Genomic DNA, 17838 nt, shown 5'->3' on the forward strand with positions numbered 1-17838 from the left:
TTTTGCTGCTTACAGGAAACTCATCTCAGAGAAAAAGATAGACACTACCTCAGAATGAAAGGCTGGAAAACAATTTTCCAAGCAAATGGTATGAAGAAACAAGCTGGAGTAGCCATTCTAATATCTGATAAGATTGACTTCCAACCCAAAGTCATTTAAAAAGACAGAGAGGGACACTTCATACTCATCAAAGGTAAAAATTCCAAGAGGAACTATCGATCTTGAATATCTATGCTCCAAATACAAAGGCAGCCTCATTCATTAAAGAAAATTTAGTAAATCTCAAAGCACACATTGCACCTCATACAATAATAGTGGGAGACTTCAACACACCACTTTCACCAATGGACAGATCATGGAAACAGAAACTAAACAGGGACACAGTGAAACTAACAGAAGTTATGAATCAAATGGATCTGGCAGATATCTACAGAACATTCTATCCTAAAACAAAAGGATATACCTTCTTCTCAGCACCTCATGGTACCTTCTCCAAAATTGACCACATAATTGGTCACAAAACAGGCCTCAACAGAAACAAAAATATTGAAATTGTCCCATGCATCCTATCAGATCACCATGGACTAAGGCTGATCTTCAATAACAAAATAAATAAAAGAAAGCCAACCTTCACGTGGAAACTGAACAACACTCTTCTCAATGATACCTTGGTCAAGGAAGGAATAAAGAAAGAAATTAAGGACTTTTTAGAGTTCAATGAAAATGAAGCCACAACATACCCAAACTTATGGGATGCAATGAAAGCATTTCTAAGAGGAAAACTCATAGCTCTGAGTGCCTCCAAAAGGAAACAAGAGAGCACACATTAGCAGCTTGACAACATACCTAAAAGCACTAGAACAAAAGGAAGCAAATTCACCCAAGAGGAGTAGACGGCAGGAAATAATCAAACTCAGGGGCGAAATCAACCAAGTGGAAACAAGAAGAACTATTCAAAGAATCAAACCATCAAGGAGCTGGTTCTTTGAGAAAATCAACAAGATAGATAAACCCTTAGCCAGACTCACTAGAGGGCAAAGGGAAAGCATCCTAATTAACAAAATCAGAAATGAAAAAGGAGACATAACAACAGATCCTGAAGACATCCAAAACACCATCAGATCCTTCTACCAAAGGCTATACTCAACAAAACTGGAGAACCTGGATGAAATGGAGAAGTTCCTAGACAGATACCAGGTACCAAAGTTGAATCAAGATCAGGTTAATGATCTAAACAGCCCTATATCCCCCAAAGAAATAGAAGAAGTCATTAATAGTCTCCCAACTAAAAAAAGCCCAGGACCAGATGGGTTTACTGCAGAGTTCTATCAGATCTTCAAAGAAGATCTAATCCCAGTTCTTCACATACTATTCCACAAAATAGAAACAGAAGGTACTCTACCCAACTCATTCTATGAAGCCACAATTACTCTGATACCTAAACCACAAAAAGATCCAACAAAGATAGAAAACGTCAGACCAATATCCCTTATGAATATTGATGCAAAAATCCTCAATAAAGTTCTTGATAACCGAATCCAAGAACCCATCAAAACAATCATCCATCCTGACCAAGTAGGTTTCATCCCAGGGATGCAGGGATGGTTCAATATACGGAAATCCATCGACGTAATCCAGTATATAAACAAACTCAAAGACAAAAACCACATGGTCATCTCGTTAGATGCGGAAAAAGCATTTGACAAGATCCAACACCCATTCATGATAAAAGTCTTGGAAAGATCAGGAATTCAAGGCCCATACCTAAACATGATAAAAGCAATCTACAGCAAACCAGTAGCCAACATCAAGTAAATGGTGAGAAGCTTGAAGCAATCCCTCTAAAATCAGGGACTAGACAAGGCTGTCCACTTTCTCCATACCTATTCAACATTGTACTTGAAGTCCTAGCCAGAGCAATTCGACAACAAAAGGAGATCAAAGGGATACAAATTGGAAAAGATGAAGTCAAAATATCACTTTTTGCAGATGATATGATAGTATACATAAGTGACCCTAAAAATTCCACCAGAGAACTCCTAAACCTGATAAACAGCTTTGGTGAAGTAGCTGGATATAAAATTAACTCAAACAAATCAATGGCCTTTCTCTACACAAAGAATAAACAGGCTGAGAAAGAAATTAGGGAAACAACACCCTTCTCAATAGTCACAAATAATATAAAGATCTTGGCGTGACTCTAACTAAGGAAGTGAAAGATCTGTATAATAAAAACTTCAAGTCTCTGAAGAAAGAAATTATAGACGATCTCAGAAGATGGAAAGATCTCCCATGCTCATGGATTGGCAGGATCAACATTGTAAAAATAGCTATCTTGCCAAAAGCAATCTACAGATTCAATGCAATCCCCATCAAAATTCCAACTCAATTCTTCAATGAATTAGAAAGTGCAATCTGCAAATTCATCTGGAATAACAAATAACCTAGAATAGCAAAAACTCTTCTCAAGGATAAAAGATCCTCTGGTGGAATCACTGTGCTGGACCTAAAGCTTTACTACAGAGCAATTGTGATAAAAACTGCGTGGTACTGGTATAGTGACAGACAAGTAGACCAATGGAATAGAATTGAAGACCCAGAAATGAACCCACACCCCTATGGTCACTTGATCTTTGACAATGGAGCTAAAACCATCCAGTGGAAGAAACAGCATTTTCAACAAATGGTGCTGGCACAACTGGTTGTTATCATGTAGAAGAATGCGAATCGATCCATTCCTATCTCCTTGTACTAAGGTCAAGTCTAAGTGGATCAAGGAACTTCATGTAAAACCAGAGACACTGAAACTTATAGAGGAGAAAGTGGGGAAAAGCCTTGAAGATATGGGCACAGGGGAAAAATTCTTGAATACAACAGCAATGGCTTGTGCTGTAAGATCGAGGATTGACAAGTGGGACCTCATGAAACTACAAAGCTTCTGTAAAGCAAAAGACACCATCAATAAGACAAAAAAATCACCAACAGATTGGGAAAGGATCTTTACCTATCCTAAATCAGATAAAGGACTAATATCCAATATATATAAAGAACTCAAGAAGGTGGACTCCAGAAAATCAAATAACCCCATTTAAAAATGGGGCTCAGAACTGAACAAAGAATTCTCACCTGAGGAATACCGAATGGCAGAGAAGCACCTGAAAAAATGTTCAACATGCTTAACCATCAGGGAAATGCAAATCAAAACAACCCTGAGATTCCACCTCACACCAGTCAGAATGGCTAAGATCAAAAATTCAGGTGACAGCAGATGCTGGCGAGGATGTGGAGAAAGAGGAACACTCCTCCATTGTTGGTGGGATTGCAAGCTTGTACAACCACTCTGGAAATCAGTCTGGCAGTTCCTCAGAATATTGGACATAGTACTACAGGAGGATCCCGCAATACATCTCCTGGGCATATATCCAGAAGATGTTCCAACCGGTAAGAAGGACATATGCTCCACTATGTTCATAACAGCCTTATATATAATAGCCAGAAGCTGGAAAGAACCCAGATGCCCCTCAACAGAGGAATGGATACAGAAATTATGGTACATTTACACAATGGAGTACTACTCAGCTATTAAAAAGAATGAATTTATGAAATTCCTAGCCAAATGGATGGACCTGGAGGGCATCATCTTGAGTGAGGTAACACAATCACAAAGGAACTCACACAATATGTATTCACTGATAAGTGGATATTAGCCCAAAACTTAGGATACCCAAGATATAAGATACAATTTGCTAAACACATGAAACTCAGGAAGAATTAAGACCAAAGTGTGGACACTATGCCCCTTCTTAGAATTGGGAACAAAACACCCATGGAAGGAGTTACACAGACAAATTTTGGAGCTGTGATGAAAGGGTGGACCATCTAGAGACTGCCATATCCAGGGATCCATCCCATAATCAGCTTCCAAACGCTGACACCATTGCATACACTAGCAAGATTTTGCTGAAAGGACCCAGATATAGCTGTCTCTTGTGAGACTATGCCGGGGCCTAGCAAACACAGAAGTGGATGCTCACCGTCAGCTATTGGATGGATCACATGGCTCCCAATGGAGAAGCTAGAGAAAGTACCCAAGGAGCTAAAGGGAGCTGCAACCCTATAGTTGGAACAACATGATGAATTAACCAGTACCCCGGAGCTCTTTTCTCTAGCTGCATATGTATCGAAAGATGGCCTAGTTGGCCATCACTGGAAAGAGAGGCCCATTGGACTTGCAAACTTTATATGCCCCAATACAGGGGAATGCCAGGGCCAAAAGAATGGGAATGGGTGTGTAGGGAATTGTTGGGGGGGATTATGGGGGACTTTTGGGATAGCATTGGAAATGTAATTGAGGAAAATACGTAATAAAAAAATAAAAAATAAATAATTTCAGGACTTGGAGTCTCCCCTTAAGCTGGATGCCAGTTTGGGCCTGTCACTGAGCCTCCTTTCCCTCAGGCTTTTCTTCATTTTTTTTCTGCATTTTTTTTAAACAAGGACAATTCTGGGTCAGAGTTTTTTACTGTGGGATGTCAACCCTATCCCTCCACTTGATGCTCTGTCATTCTGCTGGAGGTGGACTCTACAAGTTCTCTCTCCATACTGTAGGGCATTTCATCTAAGGTCCCTCCCTTCGGGTCTTGAGAGTCTCTCACCTCCCAGGTCTCTGGTGTATTCTGGAGGGTCCTTCTCAACCTCCTACTTCCCACAGTTGCCTGTTTCCACTCCTTCTGTTGGCCTGCAGGGATTCACTCCAATTTCCCATCTCTAATACTTGATCATTTCCCCCTGTCCCCTCTTACACCCAGATCCCCCTTCCCTCTGAACCCCATGATTTCTTTCTTCTCCCTCCCAAATGGGATTGAGGCATTCTCACTTAGGCCCATCAGCTTGTTTGCCTTCTTGAGTTCTGTGGATCATATCCTGTGTATTCTGTAGGATTTTGGCTAGTATCCACTTATTACTGAGTACATACCATGCACGTCCTTTGGTATTACCTCACTCAGGATGACATTTTCTAGTTCCATCCATTTGCCTGCAAAACTCAGGATGTCCTCATTCTTAATAGCTGTGGAGTATTCCATTGTGTAAATGAACCACATTTTCTATATCCATTCTTCTGTTTTGGAACATCTGGGTTGTTTTCAGCTTCTAGCTAACACAAATAAGGCCACTAGGAACTTAGTGGAACACATTCCCCTGTGGCATAGTGGGGAATCTTTTGGGTACATACTCGAGTGGTATTGCTGGGTCTCCAGGTAGATCTATTTCCAATTGTCTGAAGAACCACCAGATTACTATACAGAGTGGTTGTACTAGATTGCAATCCCACCAGCAATAGAGGAGTGTTCCTCTTTCTCCACTTCCTCACCAACATGTGCTGTCAGCTGAGTTTTTGATCTTAGCCATTATGATTGGTGTCAAGTGGAATCTCAGGGTCATCTTGATTTGCATTTCCCTCATCACTCAGAGTTTTGAAGATTTCTTTAAGTGCTCGTCATTCCTCTGTCAGAAATTCTCTCTCTAGTTCTATACCTCATTTTTTGATTGGGTTGTTTGTTTTTTTGTTTGTTTGTTTGTTTTTTGATGGTTACCTTATACTACAGAGCAATTGTGATTAAAAACTGCATGGTATTGGTACAGAGACAGAGAGGTTGATCAACAGAATAGAACTGAAGACCCAGAAATAAAAACACACAGTTTCAGGTATTTGATCTTTGACAAAGAAACCAAAGATACACAATGGAAAAAAGAAAACATCTTCAATAAATGGTGCTGGGCTAACTGGCAGTCTGTATGTAGAAAAGTGAAAATATGGCCAGCAGCGGAAGTAGCCTGAGTGGGCAGGCAGCAAGGCGAGGTGAGAGCTGCACAGGGCCCTCCACAGCTTCCTAAGCATGTCAGACTTCCAGGAGTTCGAGGGGCAGCTCAAGAAGAGTAAACAAGAATAGGACAAGGAGAACTGTCAACAGAAGCATAGTCACAGTTACTCTCAAAACCAAGATCGAAAGCTCAGGAGTCTGAGTGGAGTCGAGATGGGCTCAACCAGGATCAGTGCAGTGCCTCTCAGGATAGGAGAGACGAAGCAAACAACCTTTGACCAGAGGCACTAAAGAGGAGGACGGGGGGTTGATTCATCCCCCCACTCCCATCCCCGCAATGAGAAGAAGAAGGTGCGTAAATAGTGGGACATGCCAACGCCTGACTTTGAGCACATCACCCCAATGCAGCACAAGGCCATGCAAGCTGCAGGTCAGATTCCCTACCATGACTCCTATGACCCCAACGCCAGTGCCTGAGGTTGGGAGCCAGATGACCAGACAGGCCAGACATCTCTATGTGGGCAACATCCCTTTTGTCATTACTGAGGAGGCTATGATGGACTTCTTCAATGCCAGATGCACTTGTGGGGGCTGGGGGGAGGGAACTGACTCAGGCCCATGGCAACCCAGTCTTGGCTCTGCAGATAAATCAAGACAAGAATTTTGCCTTTTTTGGAGTTCTGGTCAGTGGATGAGACGACCCAGGTCATGGCCTTTGATGGCATCATCTTCCAGGGCCAGTCATTGAAGATTCAAAGGCCTCATGACTACCAGCCACTGCCTGGCATGTCAGAGAACCCCTCTGTTTATGTCCCTGGAGTCCCAGACTCTGCCCACAAGCTGTTCATCAGGGGGTTGCCCAACTACCTAAATGATGATGAGGTAAAAGAGCTGCTGACATCTGTTGGGCTTCTCAAGGTCTTCATCTTGGTTAAGGATAGTGCCATGGGGCTCTCCAACGGCTATGCCTTCTGTGAGTACGTGGGCATCGACGTCACAGATCAGGTCATTGCCAGGATGAATGGGATGCAGCTAGGAGACGAGAAGCTGCTTGTCCACTCTGAGCACCATCAATGAGACACCTGTGACCCTTCAAGTGCCTCTCAGGTGCAGATGGGCAGTCACTCAACTGAGGTCCTGTGCCTCATGAACATGGTGCTGCCTGAGGAGCTGCTGAACGGTGAGGAGTATGAGGAAATTGTAGAGGGCGTATGAGACGAGTACAGCAAGTATGGGCTGGTCAAAACCATTGAAATTCCCGCCCCGTGGAAAGCATCAAGATACCTGGCTGTGGAAAGATCTTTGTAGAGTTCACCTCTGTGTTTGACTGGCAGAAAGCCATGCAGGGTTGAACCGGTCTAAAGTTTGCCAATGAGTGGTGGTCACAAAATACTGTGACCCTGGCTCTTAGCACCATCAGAACTTCTGGTAGAGGTGGCTGGGTGAGGGTGGGGACAGGGCTGGATGGGAACTTTCCCTCCACCTGTCCCCTCCTCTTTTTCCCCCTCTGAAGAAGATGGGCAAAGGAGTGACAGCCGAATGACAGCCTGCAGCAACTGGAATGGCAGCAATTAAGGGGGTGGGAGGTGGGGTTAGGGCAGGAAGGGGACTGGGCAAGAGCATACAGACCCACACAGACACAGAGGGAATGGGCTGAGATGGGGACTGTGTGCACAGCAGGGAAGGTATAACGTCCACACCCCTTTCCCAAACAGCCTCTTCTTATCCCTTACACCCCATTCTTCCTCTCTTCCCCCATCGTAGGAATACAGTGTGTTTATATTTTATGGCCAAACTATTCTGAATTTTGTTTTCTGGCCTTCAGTGCCCTGCCCTCTCCCTTTTCAGGACCACAGCTTCCGTCCTCTGGCTCCTGGTCCTTCCTCTTCTCCACCCTGGTTTCTTAAGTAGTTGGTTCTTCTCCTTAGTCTTCCTGACTCTCGAATCATGATCTCTGGCCTGCTCCCCCTCTGTGTGTCAGTTTCATATTTGCTAATATGAATTTGCTCATTAAACATTTTGCTGTATTTTAAAAAGAAAAAAGAAAAATGAAAATATAACCATATTTGTCTCCTTGCACAAAGCTCAAGTTCAAGTGGATCAAGAACCTGAAAACATAAAACCAGATCCACTGAATCTCATAGAAGACAAAGTAAGAAATAGCCTCCAACTCATTAGCATGGGAGTTGGGGGTGGTAAGGAATTTCCTAAATAGAACCTCAATGGCTCAGGCTCTAAGATCAAGAATTGATAAATCGGACCTCATGAAACAGGAAAGCTTCTCTAAGGCAAATGACATAGTCAATAGGACAAATAGACAACCTACAGATTGGGAAAAAAATCACTAACCCCAATCTGCTAGAGGGTTAATATTCAAAATATATAAATTATAGCACTTAGAATAATTTAAGATCTTTACTTTTTGAAGATAAGCTGAAAATCCATTGATGAACACTAATGCAGGAAATATACACCCATAAAGTATGCTCAGCTCATTTTAAAGTAACTTTTTTAACATTTGCATGCTCCATGATAGTATATATTAATTTAATAGAAATTTAAATGAAACCTAAATTATGTCATGTAATTTTTGAGATAATCAACATGCTGAATATTAAAGCTAATATGCAAGAGAAAATTTTAAAGATAGCCAACAGTTAAGATATCCATTTAAAAGAATTAACCATATTATATATACCATCATAATATTTCATAAATGCTATCTTGGTATGAGAATTTTTAAAATATTTTAGTTCCTTCTCTCCCTCCCCCTCCCCCACTCTTCTTCCCCTCTGTCTCTGTTTTATGTATCTGTATGTAGTGATGAGTTTGGCTACACTTCTTTGTACTCCTCGTAGGTTTTAGGCTCCCAACCACCTGCCCAAGAACTCTTTGAATCCACAAATGAAGTACACACATACACATTAGCTTATTTTCAAATGCCTTGGCTAGTTCAAAGGATGGGCAGTTCTAATCCTCCACCCGGCTATCATATATTTCCCTCCTGTACTCAAAACCCTCTAAATCTGTGATCTATCTTTGCTGCCCTTTTCCTTCTGGTTTGCCCCCTAGTCTTTGCTGCCCAAGGCAAAGACTTCTTCTGGGCAGCCCTTTGGGGGCCACATGCCTTCTCACCTACATTTCAGGTGATGTTCCTTCGGCAGCTCTAAATGATCTGTCTCCCTCTGAAACATAGCAATTCTATGTGTCCCTTTTTCCAGTTCCTAGCCCGCACAAATGTGCCTCATCTCCCTTTGCCCAATCATTGGCCACTGGTATCTTTATTGGTTGATCAAAAAAATGACTGGGAACAAGGACCTTCAGAATTTGATCACACAGATTCCTGATGAAATCAAATTAGAACCAGTCCCTCAACATCAGACCTCAACATAAAACCTGATATACTGAATCTAATAGAAGAGAAAGGGGGAGAGTCTTGAACTCATGGGCACAGGAGAAAATTTCCTAAACAGAACTCCAATGGCTCACACTGTAAGATCAAGAATTGATAAATGGGACTTCAAAAAACTGGAAAACTTCTGTAAGGCAAAAGCCATAGCCAATAAGACAAATCGGTAACCTACAGATTGGGAAAAATCTTCAGTGACCCCACATTTGATAGAGGGCTAATATCCAAAAATATATGAAGAACTCAAGCAGCTAGCCACCAAAAAAAACAAACAACCTGATCAAAAAATGGGGTTTAGAACTGAACTGAGAATTCACAACTGAGGAATCTCGAATGGCTGAGAAGCACCTAAAGAAATATTCAAAGTCTTTAGTGATCAGAGAAATGCAAATCAACCGACCCTGAAACCTTACGCCAATCAGAATGGCTAATATAAAAAACTCAGTTGACAACACATGTTGGCATGGTTGTGGAGAAAGAGGAACACTCCTCCATTGCTGGTGGGATTGCCAATGGGTACAACCACTCTGGAAATCAATATGGAGGTTCCTCACAAAATTGGAAATACATCTACCTGAAAACCTAGCAATACCTCTCTTGAGAATATACCCAAAAGATGCCCCACAATGCCACAGGGGCATATGTTCCACTATGTTCATAGTGGCCTTATTTGTGATAGCCAGAAGCTGGAATCAGCCCAGATGTCCCATGACAGAAGAATGGATACAGAAAAAGTTGTTCATTTACACAATGGGATACTACTCAGCTATTAAGAATGAGGACATCCTGAGTTTTGCAGGCAAATGGATGGAACTAGAAAATATCATCCTGAGTGAGGTAACTCAGACCCAAAGGACAAGCATTGTATGGTCTCACTAGTAAGTGTATATTAGCCAAAACAACAAAACAAACAAACAAAACAAAAAACAAAAAAAAGTGCCGAATACCCAAGATACAACCCACATCACTCAAAAAGGTCTACAAGCTGAAGGGCCCAAGTGAGCATACCTCAGTCCCACTTGGAAGGGAGAATAAAGCAACCACAAATGGGGGGGGGGGGCTGGAAGGGAAAGGGGGACAAAGAAGGGTACATGATCAGGTATTGGGTCAGGGAAAAGGACTGTAAACATCCTCTTTAGAGTGGAAATTAATGAATCTTAAGGCAGTAAGCTCAGGTTCAGCTTCAAATGCTCTGGTTGGTACACTCCCTTCCTTTTCTTTTTCAATTCTCATTCTCAGTTCTAAGTCTCTTTCTGTATTCTAAATGGACTTTCAGTGGAATGTGCTTCCTGTCACAAACAGGTTTCAGTCACACTGCACAGCATGTGGGTACCACCTTACAGTTCTCCATTTGAAATTAGTGAGTGTTCCTATTCTACTGAGTTCCTTCCTGGCAGTTGTAGGGATATTTCCTTCTAAATTTATTACTTCTTTAAAAATCATAGTCTGGATTTCTGTTTAATTTAGTTTCTATAAAGGTTACTATTTCTTCAATTGTCAAAGACCAGACCATGACACTTGAGCATCAAGCCCATTCATTATTTTACCAGAACATGAATGTATAATTGATACAAAATAAGCATTCAACAAAGTCCTGTTAAACGAACTAGTCTTTCCTAAAATATAGAGACCAGAAAATAATATTTTATGCACATTGGTCTCTTTATGGTGCTAAATATATTAGAAGTATTACTATAGTTTATTAGAACAAACAAATTGTTAATCATTTATGTAGAAGGGGTAATGTGTCTTTAAAAGTGTGGGAAAGAGAAGAAAAGTCAGAATAAATTATTTGTTGTTATCTGAAGGAGTTAAAAAACTGTTCAAAATGACTCGTTTTTTTCTTGAATATTAAATTGCCACCATACCATTATCTAACATTTTTGTTGTTGTTGTTCTTAGATGAAAAGTTGATGTTTCACTCATAAAAGCTAAGCTTTATATTTAACCTTGGGACACCTTGGTAGTTTTCCTATTCAATTCACTTATTATGCCCTTGACTTTAGCAAAATGTACTTCAGAATAACATCTCTCCTGAACTTTGAGATTTAATGTTGATTTTATTGTCAAAAACTTAAGCCTCTCTGGAACCAAGTTAAATTCAAATACTCTCTGTGTATGTACTATATGAGCAATGTAAACCTTTGTATAAAACAGAGCTAATTTCAGATAATCAGGGTAATGTGCCAAGATCATAAATAACCTTTCAGAGGTGCAGCCCTTCCTCAGGTGCCAACAGGTGGTTCAGGGAGCCTTAGCCTTGTCTTCTGAAGCAGTTCCAATGATGCCCATTCCTGTCCAAATATGAAAGCGCTCATGCCCTTCCATCATCAAATGCTATGCCAGTGGTGAATACACAGCTTACCTCATTGGAGAGCAGTTCATCGTGCTGTCATGTGTACCCTCCCTCTCAGTCAAAAGTTAGTGTTTCTTTTTTTTTTTTTTTTTTTTTTTTTTGAGATTCTCCTCTGCATCCAACTAAATATGGGGATCTCAAAACCCAAATTTCTCCTTGGAAACCTATCTTGATGAGGAAACTCATAGCACCACATGTTTCCCAAGTAGTTAGAAAGGCCAAAATGGAGCTAAAAGAAAGGAATTAACAGCGCACACAAATTTGACAAATGACTGCTAACTGTCCCTGTTAATTGTTGATTGGCCTTGACATGACTGTAGGCCTGGTATCTTTCCAGCAGATGATGTAGAGTAGAAACTCTAATGCTATTGCTGGACGAATGAAAGCCTGAGTGAAGTGGAGCTCAGTGGGTCTAAGAGGCATATGCAAATAGTCTCTGGCCAGTGTGGAGTGGGAAAAGTATGATAATTAATCACTTGGCTTCCATTATTACTTCAGTACTATTAGGTGGTGAACGACAGTGTGAGATTGCTGTTCTAAACAAGAGCAACAGGAAACCATAAGTAGTTTCTATTTTGGCATAAACTTCGTATTACTTTCTGGTTGGTTAGTCAAATGCCCTACATCTCTTTTCTTAACATCTTCTTGAACACATTGTATTTTTCACATTTAATAGTGTCAAGACTTTTCACAGTAGGGTTTACAGTTTATTTGGGCACACAATAGACAACTCCTAAGGCAACCCTATAATTCCAATCCATTAGGCTAATGGATCGCAGCTGCTGTGAGCAGTGGGCATATCATCTTTCCATAATAAAGTCTTATAAGACATAAAATATAAAAATAAATAAACTGAAAAATGACTGTATTTAGCTAACATAGATGGTTATTTTCTTTTTTCCCTTCTTGAAACCTAGTAAATTGTCAGAGTCAATAGAACTTTTTGACGTATATATGAACGCTTATGAATAATTGCCCTTTAAACATTGGAAAAGTTGTAAAAATGATAGATTTTTGTTAGAAAAGTCTTTTTGAATCAATATTCTTTATTTCCTTTCTTTCAATTTCTATTTTTAAAACCCATTATTATTATATGCCTTTGCTTTTTTATGACACTATTTTTCATTATAGATTTTTTTCCCAAGCAGATTCTATTACTGTATCCTTGATGATTTGTTAGTGTAAGAACTTACTCATGGGTGGAGCTGAAGTGCCAGCAAAGAAGATGAAGCATCATCATAAGGAGGGGATGCTATTTTTATTTTTAATGTGCCTAAGTTATTTTTCTGAATTATGTGAAAGCAAATGTTTACTAAATCAAATTCAAAGGCTAAAAAGAAAAGAAATTTACTTTGCTCTTAAGATACTGGGTTAGATCTCTTAGTAAAAACAGGGGAGTAAAGGCAGATCCCCGGTCTACCTGGTCTAGATAACTGATACACAGCTTCTTCAGTAACTAATTAACTTTACACTCTGTACTTTGCATTAGGAACTGAACTTCCATTGAAAGGGGCTTTGTCCTATTTCTATGAAAACTGTGCCAATAGAATGCATTACACATCAGTACTATCTAGAACTCTCTTTGCTTTGAATAAAGGTAAAGGATCAAGTCTAATGTTCACTTTAAAAGGTGCCCCTTTTGGCCTGGCAAACACAGAAGTGGATGATCACAATCAGCTATTGCATAGATCACAAGACCCCCAATGGAGGAGCTAGAGAAAGTGCCCAAGGAGCTAAAGGGGTCTGCAACCCTATATAGGTGGAACAACAATATGAACTAACCAGTAACCCCGGAGCTCGTGTCTCTAGCTGCATATGTATCAAAAGATGACCTAGTCGGCCATCACTGCAAAGAGAGGCCCCTTGGTCTTGCAAACTTTATATGCCTCAGTAGAAGGGAATGCCAGGGTCAAGAAGTGGAAGTGGGTGGGTAGGGGAGTTGGGGGACATTTGGGATAGCATTTGAAATGTAAATGAAGAAAATACCTAATTAAAAAAATAAAGGCGCCCTTTTTAAGAGTAATATTCTCCATCCTTGTAAATATTAGTATAGACTTTGTTCTGTTTACAAGAAAAAAAAATAGATGTTACAAAAGATGAGAATACAAAGGAACAAAAGGAAAAACTGGGGAGCAAATGAGATAAAGGAAAATAAAGTGATGGGAATGAAACCTCTGGGGAGAGAACATGAAAGTGGGGCAACATAGACTAAGAAAATGGGAGGAAGGAGGTAGAGATTGGAAAGGAGGTTGAATAAATGGAAGAGAGGAGGGCAGAAGATAGAGAGGAAGAAAGAGATTGAGAGGAAAGAGGAAAGAGAGATTTTGCTAAAGAAAATTCATTACAATGCATGAGTTAGATGACGACCATTTGTATACAGCCCCATCTTGGAGTATAAGGAAAGATGTAAGGCCTAGGGATTGATAAAGCTGTAGGGATAAAGCCTCAGAGGCTGCCTAACCTAGGAGTAAAGGCAGACCCCCGGTCTACCTGGTCTAGGTAAGAAGATTGATCAAAGCTACTCACAACTCAGGCTTATGAGGGCAAAGAGAATTTCAGAAGAACCTGGACAATCACCACAAACGATGAACTATGCTGACAGGATTATGTGAACCATGGGATGACTTTTTTTTTTAATCTAACTTCAGTTTTATCTTATAGAATATTTTTAAAATATTAATAAAATTTGCACAATCAACTTTAGTAAATGAATTCAGACTCTTAATTACTTATAATATACATTTTTACAAAAAGATATTATTCAAGGAAGTCATTCATAAATGGTCAAGATAAATGAAAGTGTTACTATAGTTTACAGTAATAAAAGCGTGTCAGAAATCACATTAATATACGGTCTGATGATGCAAACTTTTCAAAGCTTTAAATATGCTTCAATGAAATTTTAAATAAGAATCATACATGCATATTTTACACAATGGATAATTGATGCCTAAAATAAACTTCTGACAAATATCATTCTTAAATAAGAATTTTCTTGTAGTCTCTTGAATGGCTGAACACACTAGAATTGCTGAAAATATTGTCATTATTTTTTTATCAATATCTCAAATTCCAGAAAGTGGGTATCAGATCAACTGAATCAGAAGTGACATATAGTTGTGAGCTGCTTAATATGGGTATTGAAACTAGAACTCATGTCTTCTCTTAGCACAATAACTGTGCTTAACTACTGAACCATTTTCCCAGCACTGATACTAAAATATCCATTTACATATACAATCACCCTTCCATTGCAAGATTATAAACACACAAGCACACACACACACACACACACACACACACACAAACCATACACACAAGCATGATCACAGAGCTCTTGTAATTACAACATACCTATAAAGGAGAAATAATTTGAAAGTCATACATACACTAGTATATATATGTATATATATATATACATATATATATATGCATATATATGTGTATGTGTGTGTGTGTTTGTGTATTATGAGCACCATGGGATGACTTTTATACTCACAGATTCTGCTAAGCACAGCGGCAGATCTGCCCTGGTCAGCTACTGAGAGGCCAGCACACTGCCAGGGCCTGTATTCATTCCAGGGAAAGAGAACAAATAACTTAGCAAAACAGGTGTAACTGGAGCTGACTCCTCCTGGTGTCTTAGGAAATAGTGCAGATGAATCCCATGGAGAGCTATGCCTACAGGAATTCCTTGCTGTGAAGGGGACTCTCTAGGCAAATGTGGAAAATATAGTCATCTTTGGATTATCGTTTCTGGACAAGAAAGCTAGTGCAGAAGGCATTATTTATCTTTCCCTTCAGGCTTTCCTGAAAGAATGTAATTGAAGAAAGCTTCTAAGACTATAGAAGACTAGACATCCATACACACACACACACACACACACACACACACACACACACACATGACAATAAGAATGTTTCTAACTTTTCCCAAGAACAAATGGCCTGAAGAGCAATGAAAGAGATGGACACTTGATAGAAAACACTTATCAGTTTCCCCTTTGCACAGCCCTCCTGCAGTCTGCCCCACTCACAAGAATACTGTTCATAAAACCCTGCAGAGGTCACTTAGAGCCATAATCAGGAGGGGAGGTTCATAATCCTGATTCAGCTGCATGGCACTGATTGTCTTTTGTGAATTCTGAGCAAGGCTCTATTAGAACTATAGTGTGTCTCTTGGGGCACCTTGGGGGAATTTAAAACATTTCTACACATTAAAAATTGGTACTTCTTTCAGTAATACAGGCATGTTATGACACAGAAAAAGCCTCAGAAAATGGACTGAGAATTTTTTTTTATTCTGTCAAAATGATTTGACAACAGTGGGATATTTATTGTCAATTACAAGTCCTTCAAATTCTTCTCGGTATGATTAAATAAAGAATATTCTTAACTCATTGGGACTCTGAGATAAGCCACTTCTCATAGTAAACTTGTGAACTCTGAACTGTCTCTATATACCAAGTTGTTTCTAAAATCTTTTTATTTTCACACAGCTAATATCAATAACTTTTCACCTAATCCCTAAAAATTCCTTAAGCATGCCTGTACAAGTTGGGTACTTTAACACCCCATTTGATCCAATTATTTTAATATGAATCAGTGTGTAGGGCACAAATAAAGTTACAACAGCAGTTAACACTTTACCTGTTAAACTTATAGATCTATGAAAACTGATTTTAGGATGTCAGTAAAATATTCAATGATATGTTAAATAAAAGAACTAATAAATTTCTGGAATAAAATGGGTTTTCATTAAGTGTTGCTTAAAATGAAATTATTAAAAACATTTTTAATGCAAATTAAAATGATTAAGTAGAGATTTCACCCTCAGGTATAGGAGCTTTGTTGGCTCCATTAACTTGTGTAGTAATTAAATTCATTTTTGTGATATTATACTAGGAATTGTGATTTATCTTCTTTAATTTATTAAACTTTGTTCTAAATATGTTTTGAGTTTTTCTTTAATTTTTAGATATTTTTATGTGTGTAGCTGCTTTGCTGGCATGCATATTTATTAATCACATGTATGTCCGTTGCCTGCTGACTTTGGAGGTGGGCATCAGATACCCTGGAACCGGAGTAACAGATGGTTGTTAGCCTCCATATGGGTGCTGGGAATTGAACCTGGGACCTATGGATGTCCCAGTTTCCTTACCTGCTGAGCCATACCTCCAGCCTTCTCTTTTGCTTTTTATTGGTGTATATTGATTGTATATAATGGCTTCATAAAGTCTTTTTCATTCAAGTAGATGATGAATTTTGACCATTCTCAAACTCATTCTTTTCTTTCCACCATTTGTATTCACTATTCTCCTTATTGTCAGGATAGTCTCCATATATTTTTATGTCATTTTATATATATATATATATATATATCCTCTGATAGCTCATAGAAATATGTCACATCCACACATAAAAGGCTAATGCTTCTGGATATGGGTTACTTTACATAATGTAATCATCTGAAGTTACATTATTTTTCTGCAAATGACACAATTTCATTTTTCTTTAACACTAAATAAAATAAAACTCAAAGTATACATTCTTGTATACATACACACAAGTGTTTGCACACATACACACACCACACACATATACACACATACACAATACGTTTTCTTTTTACGCATACTTTTGATGGACACCCAATGGTTATTGTGAACCATGCTGTGGTTAACATGAACGTAAAGATTATGTCTGTAGAATGTTGACTTATATTTTCCATATTCTCAACAGTGCAGTACATGGAGTATGTGGCTCTTCCCTTTGAGTGTTTGGTTTCATATAACTCCATCTAGATTTTCATAGTTTCTCGACTCAGGTAAGTTCCCAGGAGGACTTACCAATATTTGTTGTCTAGTTTTCCTAATGACTGTATGATAATGAAATATCAGTGTAGCTTTAATTTGCAAATACTCAATGGCTAAGGATTTGAACAGTATGTTTGTACTTATTGGCCATTTGTATTTGACTTGTCTCATGTTTTCACTTGATTATTGATTGATTGATTAGTTTGGTCTGAATATTTAGCCTTAGAGTTTTTATATATTTAAGATATTCATTGTCTACTAGATATATCTCTAACAATTTTTTTTTCCTATCCTTCAAGCTGTTTCCTTACTGAGTTGATAATTTCATTTGCTGAGTTGTTCTATTTGTCAATTCATCATATCATTTTCTATATCAGGATACTTTTGATAAAGACTGTGCTGATGCCTTTATTTTAAAGTAAAGTCCCAATGCTT

At 39.1% G+C, this 17838-nt stretch overlaps 1 pseudogene; it reads left to right on the plus strand.

The window, feature by feature from the left end:
* Nucleotides 1–5897: 5897 nt before the first annotated feature.
* On the plus strand, nucleotides 5898–7254 carry LOC110312082 (splicing factor U2AF 65 kDa subunit pseudogene; annotated as a pseudogene).
* The last annotated feature ends 10584 nt before the right edge of the window (nucleotides 7255–17838 follow it).

The sequence above is a fragment of the Mus caroli genome, unplaced genomic scaffold (genome assembly GCF_978045245.1).
Source record: "Mus caroli unplaced genomic scaffold, Mus_caroli_1 scaffold_17, whole genome shotgun sequence".
In the NCBI taxonomy this organism is placed as follows: Eukaryota; Metazoa; Chordata; class Mammalia; order Rodentia; family Muridae; genus Mus; species Mus caroli.